Source organism: Schistocerca americana, chromosome 5, assembly GCF_021461395.2.
Source record: "Schistocerca americana isolate TAMUIC-IGC-003095 chromosome 5, iqSchAmer2.1, whole genome shotgun sequence".
Classification (NCBI taxonomy): Eukaryota; Metazoa; Arthropoda; class Insecta; order Orthoptera; family Acrididae; genus Schistocerca; species Schistocerca americana.
The window spans coordinates 650,639,217-650,648,988 of record NC_060123.1 but is presented as its reverse complement, the minus strand read 5'-3'; positions in this window follow the sequence as shown (position 1 = coordinate 650,648,988).

Sequence of the window (9,772 nt, the reverse complement as noted above, 5' to 3'; positions counted from 1 at the left end):
GGCACATTATTCATCACTGCGGACATCTCCAAACAGTCGGTGCCATCCAAGAAATAATTAAATAATTGTTGTTGTTGTGGTCTTCAGTCCTGAGACTGGTTTGATGCAGCTCTCCATGCTACTCTATCCTGTGCAAGCTTCTTCATCTCCCAGTACCTACTGCAACCTACATCCTTCTGCATCTGCTTAGTGCATTCATCTCTTTGTCTCCCTCTACGATTTTTACCCTCCCCGCTGACCTACAGTACTAAATTGGTGATCCCTTGATGCCTCAGAACATGTCCTACCAACCGGTCCCTTCTTTTAGTCAAGTTGTGCCACAAACTCCCCTTCTCCCCAATCCAATACCTCCTCATTAGTTATGTGATCTACCCATCTAATCTTCAGCATTCTTCTGTAGCACCACATTTCGAAAGCTTCTATTCTCTACTTGTCCAAACTATTTATCGTCCATGTTTCACTTCCATACATGGCTACACTCAATACAAATACTTTCAGAAACGACTTCCTGACATTTAAATCTATACTCGATGTTAACAAATTTCTCTTCTTCAGAAACGCTTTCCTTGCCATTGCCAGTCTACATTTTATATCCTCTCTACTTCCACCATCATCACTTATTTTGCTCCCAAAATAGCAAAATTCCTTTACTACTTTAAGTGTCTCATTTCCTAATCTAATTCCCTCACCATCACCCGACTTAATTCGACTACATTCCATTATTCTCGTTTTGCTTTTGTAGATGTTCATCTTATATCCTCCTTTCAAGACACTGTCCATTCCGTTCAACTGCTCTTCCAAGTCCTTTCCTGTCTCTCACAGAATTACAATGTCATCGGCGAACCTCAAAGTTTTTATTTCTTCTCCATGGATTTTAGTACCTACTCCAAATTTTTTTTTTCCTTTACTGCTTGCTCAATATACAGATTGATTAACATTCGGGAGAGGCTACAACCCTGTCTCACTCCCTTCCCAACCACTGCTTCCCTTTTGTGTCCCTCGACTCTTATAAGAAATGGTTCAAATGGCTCTGAGCACTATGGGACTCAACTGCTGAGGTCATTAGTCCCCTAGAACTTAGAACTAGTTAAACCTAACTAACCTAAGGACATCACACACATCCATGCCCGAGGCAGGATTCGAACCTGCGACCGTAGCGGTCTCGCGGTTCCAGACTGCAGCGCCAGAACCGCGCGGCCACTTCGGCCGGCTCGACTCTTATAACTGCCATCTGCTTTCTCTACAAATTGTAACTAGCCTTTCGCTCCCTGTATTTTACCCCTGCCACCTTTAAAATTTGAAAGAGAATATTCCACTCAACATTGTCAAAAGCTTTCTCTAAGTCTACAAACGCTAGAAACGTAGGTTTGCCTTTCCTTAATCTTTCTTCTAAGATAAGTAGTAGGGTCAGTATTGCCTCACGTGTTCCAACATTTCTACGGAATCCAAACTGATCTTCTCCGAGGTCGGCTTCTACCAGTTTTTCCATTCGTCTGTAAAGAAATCGCGTTAGTACTTTGCAGCTGTGACTTATTAAACTGGTAGTTCGGTAATTTTCACATCTGTCAACAACCGCTTTCTTTGGCATTGGGATTATTATATCCTTCTTGAAGTCTGAGGATATTTCGCCTGTATCATACTTCTTACTCACCAGATGGTAGAGTTTTGTCAGGACTGGCTCTCCCAAGGCCGTCAGTAGTGCATGGGGGCTTATTTATATAAATATGATGAATGCAAATAATTTTTATTTTTGTTTAGTAGCTGTAAGTCCGATTACGAAGTCTCGTAAACGGTTGGCCCTGACTAGTTTAAGTATGCAATCTGACTGCATAGGATAACAACAAAGAATGAAATGAAATTTTCCGTTAACACAACTAATTAATTAAGTCCCCAGCAACTATAAAACTTACGAAACCAAAACACAAGTGTAATTGATCTGTGTGTGGGAGTGTGATTGAACGTACACATCTGGCACGGTTATACTTCAACAAGACAAGAAATTTTAAATACCATTTATACTGAAGTAATTAAAAAAAATAGAAATACTATAATTGCGCAAGAAAACCAGAATTACACTCTAATACAAGAACACAAGCCAGATGCTTTGTTGACTGAACCTGTAATGACGCATTATTTAAGACATGGAAATAATGAAAAAACAGGGAATATTTTACCTTCATATATATTGCCGAAAAGCACTCTGATCATTACAATATCTCCATTCGAACAACATCTGCTGTCTATCCCATCAAACAACTGCATAAAACATGGAACAAGCACTCTCCACTACGACTTCTCGACAAGAACTTTTCACTACGACATCTCAGCAAGCACTGACTACTACGAGTTCTCGACAAGCACTGCCAGTGGAGGCGGCGGAATAATACTCTTTGGCGCAATCTCTGGCGCTGTGGCTCAGTGTAGCCACTTTTCATATGCCCCTCCTCCACGGGCCAGAATTTGAAGGTATTTTTGCCTGCATTGGTGGTGAAAATACCACCAAATTCGTCCACAAAAATACAGACAAAAACAAAAGATAATATTAATACGTAAATATCACATAATTAGATAAAATTTTGGCTTTGCACTGACCTTTCAGTAAACCAATATATAAAATACAGTAAGCAATACAAATTCTTTCATACATGTGACTTTACATAATAGTTTACACAATACACAAAAAATCAGTTTATACAAATGTTCACATAAAATGCTTTGAATGATAAAAAAAAAAACAAGTAGTTAATAGTTCCAGCAGTAGCACCCAGCAATGCTCAACAGGTGCAAATACCAAAAAGTGACATCATTTCAGTAGAAGCAGTCCATCAGTGGCACCCAGCAATGTTGAACAGGTGCAGACAGCAACAAGTGACATCATTTCAGTAGAAACAGTTCCATCAGTGGCACCCAGCAATATCAAGTGCAGACACCAACAAGTGACATTATTTCAGTAGAAGCAGTCCATCAGTGGCACCCAGTAATGTTGAACAAGTGCAGACACCAACAAGTGACATCATTTCAGCAGAATCAGTTCCATCAGTGGCACCCAGCAATGTTGAACAGGTACAGACAGCAACAAGTGAGATCATTTCAGTAGAAGCAGTCCATCAGTGGCACCCAGCAATGTTGAACAGGTGCAGACAGCAACAAGTGACATCATTTCAGTAGAAACAGTTCCATCAGTGGCACCCAGCAATATCAAGTGCAGACACCAACAAGTGACATTATTTCAGTAGAAGCAGTCCATCAGTGGCACCCAGCAATGTTGAACAGGTGCAGACAGCAACAAGTGACATCACTCAGCAGAAACAGTTCCATTAGTGGCACCCAGCAGTGTTGAACAAGTGCAGACACCAACAAGTGACATTATTTCAGTAGAAACAGTTCCATCAGTGGTACCCAGCAATAACAAGTGCAGACACTAACAAGTGACATTATTCAGCAGAAACAGTTCTACCTGTGGCACCCAGCAATGTTGGGCAGGTGCAAGTAACAGTCCATAATATTCAATATCACTAATCACACTGTTTATCAGAGCTTATCAGCAGAAATTAAACATGTCCCAGTGGCACCAATCATGTAGAAAAAGTGCAAGTAACAGTCCATAATATTCACTATTCTAATCACACAGTTCAACAGCAGAAATTAATCATTTCTAAGTGGCACCCATTATGTTGAAAAAGTGCAGGTAACAGTCCATAATATTCACTATCACTAATCACACAGTTCATCAGCAGAAATTAAACATTTCTAAGTGTCACACATCAATGTTGAACAGGTGCAGGTGTGAACAACAGTTTGAATGCACACACAATTGCTTTTACAAAATCAATATCAATGCTCTTACACTAATCATTCAAATTATAAGAAACACACTAATGATATCAGATAATTGTCATATTAACTATTACAAAACACAAATAACAGTAAACCTATAAAATTTATGGGTGTCAGTGCAAGCCACAACAAACAAGTAAAATAATATTTACAAGATAAGTCGGTACCACTTATCTGGGATTAGGAAGGGAAAACACACAAAACACACTCACTCATCTTTCATCCACATTAAGTACTACTGTGTAATTGAATAGTGTTAACTGTGTAAATGCAATTCTGTCAAAATTTGATGTTCATCATGTGTATGAAGTAGTAGTGGCACCAATGTATAACAGTCAATAATAGTTAATCAACGTCATAGTCATCATGTCAAGACCAATGTTTGCCAAGCCAGGTCAAAATGTACGGTTGCTGAACAACTGTCAGTGAGCCAAGATATGCAATTACTTCCTCTCTCCAAAAAAAAAAAAAAAAAAAAATTGTACTGCTTATTGATTTAACAAAGTGTGTGTAGACAATCTTCCTTCCACTTTAGTGTTCTAGTCTGCTATCTTCATCCTCCTTGTTCCATAAAACCAACAAAAAAAATATGCTCCTCACTTACTTTACCTCTTATCCACTAAAACTCCAATAATCATTAGCATCACATAATCTTAATACTTCAATAATGCCTCTTACGTCGATACATATAAACCTTATCATCAATATCATTTACCTTACCTCTTGTCCACCAAAACTCCAATAATCATCAACTTCACATAATCTCAATACCTCAATAATACCTCTTCAATACGTCGATACATATAAACCTTATTACCAATATCATTTCACTTCCATAAGAACTCTTTCCTCTAGTCAGTCTCCTCGAACAAGTACAGATAAAATCCTAGTGCAAACTTCAGTTCATCATCCTATACAATCCGAAGACACAATGTCCACACACAACCTCTGTGTAGTCCACCTGAGCCAAATCTTCTACTCATTATGAATTATAAAGTACATTTTGGTTACCCTGTCCACCATTAAATAAAAAAAAATGCATACATGACCTCTAAGAGACTTTAGTTCGAATAACTCTCAGTAATTAAGCACGATTACGTAGTATGAATGATAGTAATATTTCATAGTGTGTACACCACTTCAAGAATCATGGCAAATCAGAAACATACATGTGGAGTATTTCTTGTGTCAAGTGTCACTTCCTATTTCAAATGCTCACGAAGATTGCAGTGTAATAACTGTCAATGGTCTAACCCTAGTGTTGGTATGTCATGTCGTTAGCTTCCTTCCTATTAGCATAAATTTCTACAGCTTCCATAAAACCTCCAGCTCATGTGACTTCTATGAAGTTTCTTGTACTAATGTCGTTCGTCGAATTATAGCAGTTCATTTTCTTATCTTAAAAACATAAGGCACTGAGCGTAAGCAAAACATGCAATAGGGAGTAAATATACCAGTAGAGAACAGAATGTCAACAAGTGGATGCAGCACAATCCCTACAACGAGGCTCTGCCAAGCGAACAATCTATAATTAATACAATAGTGTGACCTACACTCTATGTTCGTACACAGTACATCAGCATTTCTATATACCAAATTAAAGAGTAGTTATGACAACAAAACAGAAATGTGTAAATATGCTATCCATACGTAAAGCAGCAAATATATATCTCACATAATAAACAGGTCATTAGCATCAAGCAAATAAATGTTCATATGAAATCTTAATAAGTAAACATAAAGGCGCAAGCAGATAAATCACAAAGTGTAACCTACATACATAATCACAGTCAGCACAATTAATCAGGTGACAATTATAATTTAAATAAATAAGCACAGCAGGCACATAATAAAAAAAATATGACATCAGTGAAAAAGCAGTGCAGCCAAGCGATGCATAATATACATAAGTAACAACCCTGTTCATTAATCAATCATTGTCAAATCAGTTAATGTACGCAAGCACGTCGCTTCACACGTAAATTCATAGAACATGAAATTTAGCACAAAGTCTGAATCACGTAATCGCGAGCAGCAAATACGTCTAAAGTACGTACCTAAGTGGAAATATGTTACCTGAAAAATAAACTCAATTAATAGTTACCCTTTTTAGTTTATTACTTTCTTCTTTGAAATGGCATTCTTCCTGAAATTTTCTCGATAGCAAGTCGTCTTAACGTCGGACACGCACAGAATTTACCTGAAGTTCTTAAATATTTTATAGAACCGTATCCTGAAAAATACTGAACGTTAATAACATAATTCATCAAGTAACTATAGCTTTATACTGAATTTAATCGGAGAAATTAGACTGTGTATTTGTTTACGGCTGTCAGTGCATTCGCACTGAGCGCTCGATCAGCTGTAGGCGCGTGACGTAGGAAGTAATTGTTTGCGGTCAATGACTGCCTTGTGCGGCGCGCAGACTTGACTGTTGCTTTGAGTATGTGCCGCCGCCAAAACACAGCGCGGTATCCTTGTATTCTGTGTGTGTTTACATGTAACTGTTAGTTTCTCAAAAGTATGTCATTCCACAAAAATTTTAATGTTAGATATATGATGTATTCCTTTAGAGCGTCGAGATTTAAGAGTTTCTACTTCGACAGTGTTATCATGAATAATTTTTCGAACTCTATATGGACCGTTATAAAGCAGAAAAAATTTGCGACACAAGCCTTTTCCTTTGTGAAACAAACGTTGAGACTTAATTGACACCTTTTGACCAACTGACAACATTTTTAAACGACCAGGACGCTTAGCTGATTTCTCTCTTCTAGCAGCCGCAGATGCAATATTTTGCAGAGCCAGGTTCACAACTTCAGAATGCCGCAGTTTCCGTGTAGGCGGAAAAGGAACGATTTCAGAAATGCGATTTGTCGGTGCTTTGTTTTTTAATATCAGTATAGGCGGTAAAGAAGTTGAGTCATGAGGAAGTTCATTCAGAATGTTTTGAAAAATATGAAGATACTGATCCCAAGTTCTGTGATTCTGATGACAATAAAGACGACACAATTTATTGATTTCCTTCATCCATCTCTCTGAAGCGTTAGATTGAGGGAGAAAAAGTGAAATGAAATTTGGTTCAATTTTACGACGCCGTAGAGTACGAAGCCAAATTTTAGAGCGAAACTGTGATCCATTATCTGATATAACCTTATCAACATGACCCACTTCTTTAAGAAAATGTTTGATGAAAGCATTAGATACTGAACGAGCTGTTGCTTTGTGTAAAGGTGTAAAACACGCATATTTTGATGTCAATTCCACTGCTACTAAAACGTACGCAAAGCCATTAGTAGAACGAACCACTGGACCGAACAACTGGACTGCAGCCATCTCCTTTAATTTCGCTGGAATGGTAGGAAACAACGGTGCTCTGTGAGAAATAGTTGGCGGCTTAGCCTTTTGACATAATTTCCATTTGGCAAGAACAAATCGAATACGTTTTTCCATATTACTGAAGTAGCAATTTCCTCGTAATTTATGAAAGCATTTTCTGGGACCAAAGTGTGCATAACTGAAATGTGTGTACCAAATCAATTTATTGATCCACTCATCAGGAATACAAACTAACCAAACAGAGTTGTCGACCGATTTTCGTTTAAAAAGAACTTTCCAGATAGATCACAAAACGAGGTGTGGCCAAATCGTACAATCTAACAAAGCGTCTAAGAAAATTACAGACACCAAGGAAACTATGAACATCACGTTTTGTGGTAGGAACAGCATAATTACGAATAGCGTCTAGTTTCTCTGGATCAGGAAGAATACCTTCTGTAGAAAGAATATGACCAAGAAATTTCACCTGAGAACGACCAAATTCAGATTTTTCCAAGTTCACTGTAATGCCAACTCTTGCAAAAATACGTAATAATGAATACAAAATTTTGTTATGCTCACTCCAAGAACGTTTAGCAATAAGAATATCGTCAACATATGAAGTAATATTGTCACGAAGATAAACAGGTGAAATTTCGTTTAAACTACGAATGAATGCTGCAGAAGATACAGTAAGTCCAAATGGTAATTTCCGAAATCACTTTTAGGTAAAATAGTCATATCCGGTTATTCTTTACCGATTCTCTAGATAGATTGATAGTCGAAGAGTTGTTTTGACAGATGCAAAGAATAGTAAAAGAGTAGGCAGCGGTGCAGAAAACTAATAGGGAAATAGCACCACTACAGCTTGGGGCCCTATGCACGCTATGGCACATATTCACTTAGTGTAGTGAATCCCCTGAGGACTTTAATAGCCGCACATAATTTCTAGTTTGTGTCTTAGTGGCCAATTTGGTGGAAGTGCGTACGCAAATTGACCTGACCATGAACATGGATGTATGTCATTCTTAGAATTGCGAAATATCTTAAATTTCCAAACAGTCAAAAAGTGTTTACAGTCAAAGTTTTCGCCTCGTGGCGACAAAGACCTACCCCGTCTGTCCCAGTCCCAATAACGATTATTGTCAAGTTCACGCGCCTGGCGCTCTCTTGTTGCATCCCGTAAATAAAACAAATTGCTTTCTTCAAACCCCTCTGCTATCTGTGATTCTAAATTTCTTTTGCTGTCTTTTCCTACGATTTCGCCTTCAATTTGTATAACTTGCTTTTGTAATGCCTCAAATTCCCTTTTAACGCGTTCATTAAATTTTCCATGTTTTTCAACATGCTCATTAATGTTCTGGTACTCTTCGGTTTCTGCAAATGGTAATGGAGCTGTATCATACGAATCTCTGTCCCCATTTAAACTAAGACTTATCAGTTTATCTGAGATCTCCTCAACTCTTTCCGATAAGTCACCTAATTGTTCTTTCTGTTTATTTACGTCTTCTGTAAGTGTCGCGACTCGGATCTCAGTATTGACACATTTGGTAGTTAACTGTTCATATTGTTGTGTTAGGTTATTTAATCTGTCATTTGGTATGGATTCCTCGATTCTCTCAAATATTTCCTCCTTATCGTGTGCATGTCGTAAATTTAACTCTGAAAATTTCTGTACTATCACGCGATCTCTTTCCTCCTGTTCTCTGTCCTGTTCCTTTTGTCTGATTTCTATTGAAATTAATCTATTATTGTGAGCGTTCAAAATCGGTTGTACTTCTTCTCTAATTTCTTTCTTTGATTCATCTTTCATGTTTTTGAAACATGTCCCTACTCGTGAGCCTAACTGTGTTTCCATTGTTTCCATCTCGGTTTTAATTGTTCCTATTTGTGAGCCTAACCGTATTGTCAAAGTTTCCATCTTCGTGTTAATTCTTCCTATTTGTGAGTCTAACCGTGTTTCCATTGTTCCCATATCAGTTTTAATTGTTCCTATTTGTGATCCCAAATTTAATATTGCACTCATCAACTGCTCCATATCTTCTGTCATTAATCTCGTATTCTGAAAATTTTTTGATTGTGAAAAATTTTGAACTGTTTTCGGACTATTTTCCCTGCTTTTTAAATTGTTTTCAACTCCATTATTCATCATACTGTTGTCCTGTATTGGCGAGTTCACCATGTCAACAATTTCGTCATTCTGACTATCCATCATTTTTGCCTTTTTCATCGACCGCGTAATCATTTACAAAATATACAAAACTCGTCACTATATGAAAATTACACACAATGACACTTCATCTCCAACAATACCATTCACACGAAATGTTTCCTTCAAACACGACTAACGAACAATTGAAATAATTGCACTAAATTGTCAAACCTGTAGACAAGACAACAAAAATTAAATTTTGCAAAATACCATTAGAAGAATGCCAATTACCAAATCTACACATGAAATATAGACTACAATTACTAAACTACATATTACTACAATAATACTACTGTCTACTATTTTTACAATCAGAAGAATTCCAAGGGACGATCCTGGCAGGGTCGCCACATGCATGGGGGCTTATTTATATAAATATGATGAATGCAAATAATTTTTATTTTT